Raw genomic sequence first — 10,045 nt, 5'->3', positions numbered from 1 at the left:
GTGTGCTGCCATTCTTATTAAAGCAGCTTCTCTCCACCCCTCGAGTAAATCTAGATTGACCCGCATCTCCTCGTCATTAGACTCTTGTGTCGCCTGTGTGAGCCGTGTACTTGGTTCCCCTATCTCAACTAGAATTAAAGTCTCAGCTCCATAAACCAATGAAAATGGTGTTTCACCTGTACTTGTTTTTGCAGTTGTGCGATAAGCCCATAAAACTCCAGGTAATACTTCAGGCTAGATTCCTTTTGATTCCTCTAGCTGTTTATTTAAGTTGTTGATAATGACTTTGTTCGTTGATTCTGCTTGCCCATTACCTACCGGATGGTAAGGTGTTGACGTAATCCTTTTAATTTTCCAGGTTTGAAAATATTCCGTGATCTGAGCTCCAATAAACTAAGGACCATTATCACATACGATCTCCTTTGGTATGCCGAATCGACATATGATATTCCGCCAAATAAAATCTCTGACTTCCTTTTCTCGCACCTGTTTGAATGCACCTGCCTCTACCCATTTAGTAAAATAATCAGTGAGAACAAGCAAAAATTTTACCTGTCTTTTTGCTTGCGGTAATGGTCCTACGATATCCATTCCCCATTTCATAAATGGCCACGGCAAAATGACTGGATGTAATAATTCTGTAGGTCTATGCATATTGTTACAGTACCTCTAGCATTTATCACATTTGGCTACGAAACCTTTTGCCTCATCTTCCATTTTAGGCCAGTAATAACTTGCCCTAATTAAGGTTCTTACTAGTGATCTTCCACCCGCGTGATTCCCGCAATGACCCTCGTGTATTTCTCTCATTACATACTCTGTTTGCGAAGGTCCAAGGCATCTTGCTAAGGGTCCACCAAACATTTTACGATATAAATTGCCTTGTTTTAAGCAGTACCGAGCGACCTGCCTTCGAAGCGCATAGGCCTTTTTCTTGTCATCAGGGACGGTTCCATACTGCAAAAAGCAACAATTTCGTTCCTCCAATCCCAGTTTAAGTTATTAAAATTTACCTCATTCGCATCAGGATCAAGAACTGAATGAAATAAATGTATCACTGAGGCATTTGCATCATTTTCCACGTCACCCGCAGGTGCGAGATTAGCTAGGGCGTCTACTTCAAGATTTTCGTCCCTGAGTATTTGTCTAATCTTCCAATCTTGAAATTGTTTTACCAATTCCCGTACCTTTTCTAAATACTGCTGCATCCTTGCTTCCCCGGCTGTATAAGTCCCCAGCATTTGATTAACTACGAGTTGTGAATCACTCTTGATTATAATCTGATTTATGCCAAGTTCCCATGTCAGTTCTAAACCTGCAATCATAGCCTCATATTCTGCATCATTATTAGTTATGGAATGACATTTAATAGCTTGCCGAATGGTTTCACCCGTAGGTGGTATCAGTACTATCCCCAAAACCTGCTCCTCTCACGTTAGATGAGCCATCAGTGAATAAAGTCCAAGTTCCTAGGTTGGCTCCATTGAACACCTGTAATTCTTTTTCTGCTTCTAACTGTATTCCCTGACTAAAATCAGCCACGAAATCAGCTAATACTTGCGATTTTATAGCAGTTCTAGGTTGGTATGCAATTTCGTATTCACTTAACTCTATTGCCCACTTAGCTAACCTACCTGTTAACTCATACTTATGTAGTATGTTACGTAAAGGGTAGGTAGTTACCACAACGATAGGATGACATTGAAAGTAAGGTCTTAACTTCCTAGATGCCATGATTAACGCAAGTGCAAGTTTTTCTAACTGAGGATACCTCGTTTTTGCATCTAACAAAGATTTACTTACGTAATAGATAGGTGATTGTTTACCTTGCTCTTCTCGGACCAGAATAGTACTTACCGCCACCTCCGAAACAGCAAGGCATAGGAGTAGCTTTTCCCCAGCCTTTGGTTTTGCAAACAGAGGCGGATTTGATAAGTACGTTTTCAAATTCCTAAGTGCTTGTTGACATTCCTCATTCCATTCAAAATGATCCTGCTTTTTAAGAGCTGAGAAGAATTTAAAACACTTCTCTGATGATTTAGAGATGAATCTTCCCAAGGCCGCAATTCTCCCTGTTAATCTTTGAACTTCTTTCTTGTTTGAAAGTATGTTAGAGATTTCTTCAATGGCTTTAATCTGTGCAGGATTTACTTCAATTCCACAGTTAGAAACAAGAAAACCCAAAAACTTGCCTGATGCAACGCCAAATGCACATTTTTCGGGATTTAACTTCATATTACATTTATGCAGAATTGAAAATGTGTCAGACAAGTGTGATATGTGATTTTTTGAGTGTTGAGTTTTAAAATGTGTCAGACAAGTGTGATATGTGATTTTTTGAGTGCTGAGTTTTAACAAGCATATCATCTATATATACCTCCATTGTCTTTCCTAAATATTCCTGAAACATTTTGGTAACTAACCTCTGGTACGTTGCACCTGCATTCTTTAGACCAAAGGGCATTACTTTATAACAATAAGTCCCCCTGTCTGTTATGAATGAAGTTTTTTCTTCATTTGCCGGATCCATTTTAATCTGATTATATCCTGAATATGCATCTAAAAAACTTAACAATTAATGACCTGCAGTTGCATCAATCAATTGATCTATGTGTGGTAGTGAAAAAGAATCTTTAGGGCAGGCTTTGTTAAGATCTGTATAATCTACACAAACCCACCACTTACCATTTTTCTTTGGAACCACAACAGTATTAGCTAACCAGTTAGGATACTTTACCTCTTGAATGAAACCAATTTTTAGCAATTTTTGGACTTCTTCTTGAATCACCTGATTCTTGAAAGTTCCCTACTTTCTTTTCTTTTGCTTCACAGGAGGATATGACGGATCTTCATTTAGTTTATGAGTCATCACCTCCGGTGGTATTCTTGTCGTGTCGGTGGATTCACTGCTGTTGATGGCGTCGTGGGCTGGTTTGGGCAGTGTCGTGGTGGTCGACGTGAAGCAGTGGTCGACGGGGAAGGCTCGACGTGAGGGAGACTAATAGAATGCCTGAAGAGTGGAGGTGGAGTACAATGGTCCCGTTGTATAAGAACAAAGGTGATGTCCAGAGCTGTAACAACTATAGGGGCATCAAATTACTAAGTCATACCATGAAAGTTTGGGAGAGAGTGGTAGAAATGAGAGTGCGAAGGACGGTGTCTATTTCAGACAACCAGTTCGGGTTCATGCCGGGGCGATCTACCACAGAAGCTATCCACCTTATTAGGAGGATGGTGGAACAATACAGGGATAAGAAGAAGGATCTCCACATGGTGTTTATCGATCTAGAGAAAGCGTACGACAGGGTTCCTAGGGAGGTCTTATGGAGATGCTTAGAGGCTAAAGGGGTCCCGGTTGCCTACATTAGGGCGATTAAGGACATGTATGATGGAGCTAAGACTCGGGTTAGGACAGCAGGAGGCGATTCAGATTATTTTCCGGTTATTACGGGGTTGCACCAAGGGTCTGCATTCAGCCCTTTCCTATTTGCCCTGGTGATGGATGCTATGACGCATCATATTCAGGGGGAGGTGCCATGGTGCATGCTATTTGCTGATGACATAGTCCTAATCGACGAGACACGACGCGGCGTCAGCGAGAGGTTAGAGGTTTGGAGACATACCCTTGAGTCCAAAGGTTTCAGGTTGAGCAGGACGAAGACGGAATACCTTGAGTGCAAATTTGGGGCAGAGCCGACGGAAGCGGGAGTGGAAGTGAGGCTTGATTCTCAAGTCATCCCTAAGAGGGGTAGTTTCAAGTACCTGGGGTCGTTTATTCAGGGGTCCGGGGAGATCGACGAGGATGTCACACACCGTATAGGGGTGGGGTGGATGAAATGGAGGTTAGCGACGGGAGTCCTGTGTGACAAGAAAGTGCCTCTGTTACTGAAAGGTAAATTTTATAGGGCAGTGGTTAGGCCTGCTATGTTGTATGGAACCGAGTGTTGGCCGGTGAAGATCTCACACATCCAAAGGATGAAAGTTGCAGAGATGAGGATGTTGAGGTGGATGTGTGGGCATACAAGGAAGGATAAGATTAGAAATGAAGATATTCGAGATAAGGTGGGTGTGGCCCCCATGGAGGACAAGATGCGGGAAGCAAGACTCAGATGGTTCGGGCACATTCAGAGGAGGAACACTGATGCACCGGTGAGAAGGTGTGAACGTCTGGTGGTGGTGGGTACGAGGAGAGGTAGAGGGAGACCTAAGAAGTATTGGGGAGAGGTGATCAGGCAGGATATGGCGCGACTTAGGGTTACTGAGGACATGGCCCTAAACAGAGAATTGTGGAGATCGAGCATTAAGGTTGTAGGTTAGGGAAAATTGTGATGTCTTTTTTACAGCGCACTAGAGCGAGACTAGCTAGTTAGGAATTAGTCTTAGGATGCTATTGATCAACTACTGATGATGGGCTTTATCTTCTGTGTATTAATACCCTACATATTCTCGTATTTCCTATATCTCTTATATTGCTGTTACTTTGTTTTTATGCTATTTATGTTATGTTATGGATTTTATGGTATTTTATGGTGTTTTATTATGAGTCTATTGATAGTACTAATATAGTGTCTCTTGTTGCCTCTTTGAGCCGAGGGTCTCCTGGAAACAGCCTCTCTGCCCTCGGGGTAGAGGTAAGGTCTGCGTATATATTACCCTCCCCAGACCCCACTTGTGGGATTACACTGGGTTGTTGTTGTTGTTATTGTTGGTTTCTTCTTCTTGAAGAAGAAGAAGAAGAAGGTGAAGCTTCTTGAAGAAAAAGATACGGATGATGCATAAGTGTAGGGTTTGGGTATTTGGATTGTGGACCAAGTAGGGTATGGGTCATGGGTGTGGGCCTGGTATTGTTTTGGGTTGGGTAGAAGTGTTTTGGGCCTATTTTTAATTCCAAAAATTGGCCCAATCCGAGTTTGTTCTTCTTATTTTTTGTTTCTCTTTTCTTTTAATTGATAAAACTAAAATTCTAAATTGAGTTATAAACTAAATTAACTCCAAAAATACTTATTAAACTCCTAACAACAATTATCATACACAATTAAATACCAATTAAAACAAAATTGCACAATTTGACATTAAATGCTAACAATGCAAAAGATTCCTATTTTTGTGATTTACATTTTTGTAAAACAAACTTAATTACCCATAATAGTAAACTTGAATCCTAAATACAAAATGCGACATATTTTTGTATTTTTTTTATTAATTTAACAAATGGACATGCACATACGAAAAAAAATAAAAAAAATGCAAATAATACATGGAAAATAACACCAAATTCACAACAATTGCAAACAATAAAAAAAATGTTTTATTTTGAATTTTTGGGAGTAATATATATATAAGGCAAAAAACACGTGCTCACAATAACTGGGCAGCTATAGCTTTCACAAGCAATTTGAATGAAAAAAGCTCGGAAGCTACGAGGAGACTAAAGGAAAGCCTTCGAGAATTCCCAGCTACAACGTGGAACGATGTTTATAACAGGTATAGCACGAAGTTGAGGATTGAGGAAGATACTGTTCCTCGATCTCAAAAAGAAGAAAATATACGCTCAAGACGTGCAGAGAACGAAAATAGATCCGGTAAAAACAGGTACGAGCCTTATATGGGACCTGCGGGGAAAGACTCACGGTCAAAACATGATAATCAAAGGCACGATCACAGATCAAGAAACAGAGAATCAGGTTCTTCATCAAGATTTAGGAACGAGCGAAACAACTATGAGTCACGGGATGATGATAGAAATTTAAAAGCGAGATTCGGAGGTTACAACTTCAACGTCAGCACCTCCGAGCTCGTAGCTGTTTTGAAAAGCATGGGAGATAAGGTTCGATGGCCAAAGGAAATGAGATCGAATCCAAACAGGTGCAACCCTGACCATTGGTGCAAGTTCCATAATGATCACGAACATAAAACATCAGATTGCAGATTTTTACAAAGTGAAGTTGATCATTTATTAAAACAAGGATATCTTACAAAGTTGTTCAGCGAGAAAGGCAAGCAATCTTACATGAAGAACAAGCAGGAGCCTCTAAAGCCACCTTCTCCCAAAAGAACTGTTAACGTTATAAGTGGGGGTGAAGACATTAATGGTGTGTCATATACTGCGGCTAACAAAACTTCCAAAATAACTATTACCCAAGGGAAACGGGTGCGGCATGTTCTATAAGAAGGCAATATTACATTCAATGATGCAGATACAGACTAATCCCTCATAACGATGCACTGGTAATATCTTTAATTGTGCATGATACTAATGTGAAACGAGTTTTGATTGATCCAGGTAGTTCCGTGAACATTATTTTGCTAAGAGTGCTACGTGAGATGCAAGCTGAAGATGGAGTAATACCAAAGGCGCATACTCTATCCGGATTCGATAATTCCAGTGTCGTCACAAAAGGAGAAGTAACACTCACCACTTTTGCTGAAGGGGTCATCAAAGATACAAAGTTCCAGGTAGTAGACATGGAGATGGCTTACAACATGATTCTAGGGAGACCATGGATCCATGAAATGGATGTTGTTCCTTCAACCTTGCATCAAGTTATCAAATTCCCATCGCTATGGGGAATTTGTCAAATTCGCGAAGATTAACATACATCCAGGGCTATTAACTCTGTTGCAGATACAAGCACGAGAAGTGAAGGCAAATAGCAATCACAGAAGGCAGTTGAGGACACCGCAACACAGACCTCAGAAGGCGCTGAATCCTTCAAATGTCCTCCCGTGCCTTTTCCTTTACCTTTGCTCGTTTCTATTGCTGCCCGTGACTCTTGACTAATTATAATTCTTTGACTATTTGACCAGTCCACGTGTCTCAACATATATAAATTCAATTTTTCCCAATACACGCCTTTGTAATCATCGGTCAATCTCCCATTAACTTTTTTTACCTTGTTTTTTATGGTCTCCATTATCATATAAACCTTGATTTTTTCTACCATTTCTACTAGCTAGTCATTTGTGGATCATGTGAAGAAGAGCTTTTACCATTTCATGATCCATAATCTTGACTTTTAGGCTACATATATAGATGAGATTTGAGTTTCTTTGAGAAATCCAATTGCATTATTTTACGTTCAGTATATGGGGTTGAGTAATACTATATTTTTGGTGGCATTTCTTGTAGCCCGTCCTAGCTACTTGCTTTCTTTACTGCATAAATAAGGGCATAAGTCTAACTAGTGCCTGAGAGTATGCAAGCTATCTTCATTCAACAAATTTGTGCTTGAGTCAATAATATGTTGGCAGGGGAAGTTGTTGCATTGTGCATATGTAGTGCCACTAGGTGATGTACGCATGGGAGCGCATGATGCTCCGATCGAAAATAAATCAGTGGGGCCATGCCGGTACGATTGAATATGCGTTAGGTAGGTCAATTCCTCCCCTGCGACACCAAAAAAAACCGTGCTGAACTTCTAAACCGCCCGCTCCATAGAACATTAATATCGTGGCAACATAAACTTATGTGGTCATATTGGATCCTTGCGGCAGTTGTGGTTGTATGCCTTTATCCTAGGTTGGATAACCTGTGCCTAGTCCGGGCTTGCTTTGAATTTGTAGCGTTGGCATTGGTAACAATGCGTGACACTGATATTTTGTGTATATTTACGAGGCATGTGTACTGTCATGGGCTGCTTTCCAGACACGCCCCATGACCCCTTGGCCGCGCCCCATGGTGGCCTAGCAAGCCTCACAATGCCTAGCGTCATGGTCGGCCCCGTGGTCTTGGCTGCGCCAAGTGACAAGCGCGCAAGCGCCTCTGTCGCCCCACCGATGCCTCTCGCCAGCACCCAAGGGCTGGCCAATGACAACAGTGTCGCGCGCCCTGACAATGCCGTGCGCGCAGATCCTGATGCCTTGCCAGTGCCCAGCTGCAGGCCCATTCCAGCAGCGCCTCGCGCACAGACCTTGATGCCAAGCACCAACGCCCAGCCTCAGGCCAACACAGTAAGTGTCGCGTGCGCCCACAGCAACGCGCGCGCAGACCCTGACCCGCAAGACAAAGTTGCTGCCACCGGACTTAGTTCTACCTTGTAATAAACTAAGTCATTTTCATTGTAATTATAGGCTAGTTTACATCATTTTCATTCAGTGTGCTTCTATAGCTTTATTAGGACTAGTCATGTAATGTTGGTTTATTTTTTTAAGCATTATAAGGGGGGATCAAACAATCAAACATTTTCAAGCAAGCAATTTTCTGTACTGGTGTCTCTCCCCCTCGACACCGCATCTTTTGTAATCAGCATTTCAGTCATCAATAAAATCATCATCATCATTCAAAAACCAATTCTCTCCCAGCTTCCGCAATTGCTCGTGACATTGGTTTTCCCGCATGGCACTAACAATCTAGTCTAGCGTGCGGAGGGGACCTCATTGGCGGACAACAACCGCACTGACATCAGTTGCTTAGCCTTAAGTTGCCCTTCCAAAGAACATCATGAAGGCATTGCGTAACAGTTGGTATCAGAGGCTAGGCTCGACATCGGATGAGGGAACACATTTGCCATCATCGCCATTTCTGACCATGTTGATTCATGGGGAGCGTTTGGCATCCCTAGAAGAGACGGTTGACCAATTACGACCCACCGTGGATACAATGCTTGATCAAAACAACAACCTAGTGCAAAGGTTGGACAACCTGGACCGCCGAATGCGGCAAGCAGAAAATGACGTTGCAAAATCAGTCGTGACTCTGACGATGACCGACAAATGGCAGCCATCGAAACTGCCAATATTCATGGCAAATTTGAGGACCTCCAATAGGAGCGTGCCGACGATTTAGCCCATCAGCAACAAGAAGCAGACAGACTAACTGCCATGCAACAAACCATAGACGACTTGACAGGCAAGCTCAATGTTGTCAATGCTGCCCTACAGAGCCTACTTCGAGGAGGCGACAACCACATCAGGGGTGTAGCAAACCTCACCCCCATTCCACAAAAGCTTAAGATACCAGAGCCAAAGCCATACGACGGATCCCGGCATGCTAAAGAAGTGGAAAACTTCATCTTCGACATCGAACAATACTTCGATGCCGTGGGCCATTTGGAAGAATCCAAAAAGGTAGCGACTGCTGCCATGTATTTTCAGGGCGATGCTAAACTTTGGTGGCGGGTCAAATACGAAGCCATCAAGGCCGCTGAAGATACTCTTCAGACATGTAATGAATTGAAGGCAGCCATACACCTGCAGTTCTTCCCCAAAAATGTGGAATACAATGCAAGGAGAAAGCTACGGGAGCTCCGCCATACCAGATCAGTGCGGGAGTACGTGTGCGAATTCTCCGCACTCATGCTAAACATACGCGACATGGGGGACAAAGACAAATTCTTCGCATTCATAGAAGGTTTGAAACCTCATGCCCGTATGGAACTACAGAGACAATAGGTAGACACCCTGCCCAAGGCCATTCAAGCTGCAGAATGCCTTAGCGATTATCATTTGGGAACTCAGAACGACAGGCCCCAGCCGTCTGTCCGAGGGGGATTCAATGGGAACCATCCCAGCAATGGTGGCCCAAGCAAAAGTGGGGGAGATCGGAGTGCATCCAAAACTAAGACTCCTCCTTCCAACCGCAACAGTGTTGCATCCATCAACAACAATCAGGGGAGAAAGCCTCCCTCAGAATGTAGTCATTGCGGCGGGGCACATTGTAACAATGAATGCCCAAACATAAAAGTCAATGCTCATCAGACTGTCGAGGATGAGTCAGACGCATTAGACACATCAGAAGAAGACCAGGTAGGCGCCTTCAAAGCAATTGTTGGCTCTATCCCCCATGCCTTAGTGGGGACCAGTGCATGTCCTCCTAAGAAAACATCAGTCCCAATCACCAAGAAAGAGAAGGAAAAGATGGACGAGAGGCTTCCTAAACAAGCGAGGACCCTAATGTTCGTCGAATTGAAAGTGAATGGCAAGCCCCTTCACGCATTGATAGACACGGGTGCTACCCACAACTACTTGGCTTCAACTCAAGTAGAGCGTCTGGGTCTTGTCGTGCAAAAGAGCAAAGGCCGCGTCAAGGCTATCAACTCACCACCCC

The sequence above is a fragment of the Nicotiana sylvestris genome, chromosome 6 (assembly GCF_000393655.2).
Source record: "Nicotiana sylvestris chromosome 6, ASM39365v2, whole genome shotgun sequence".
Classification (NCBI taxonomy): domain Eukaryota; kingdom Viridiplantae; phylum Streptophyta; class Magnoliopsida; order Solanales; family Solanaceae; genus Nicotiana; species Nicotiana sylvestris.
Note: the sequence above shows the minus strand (reverse complement) of the source record.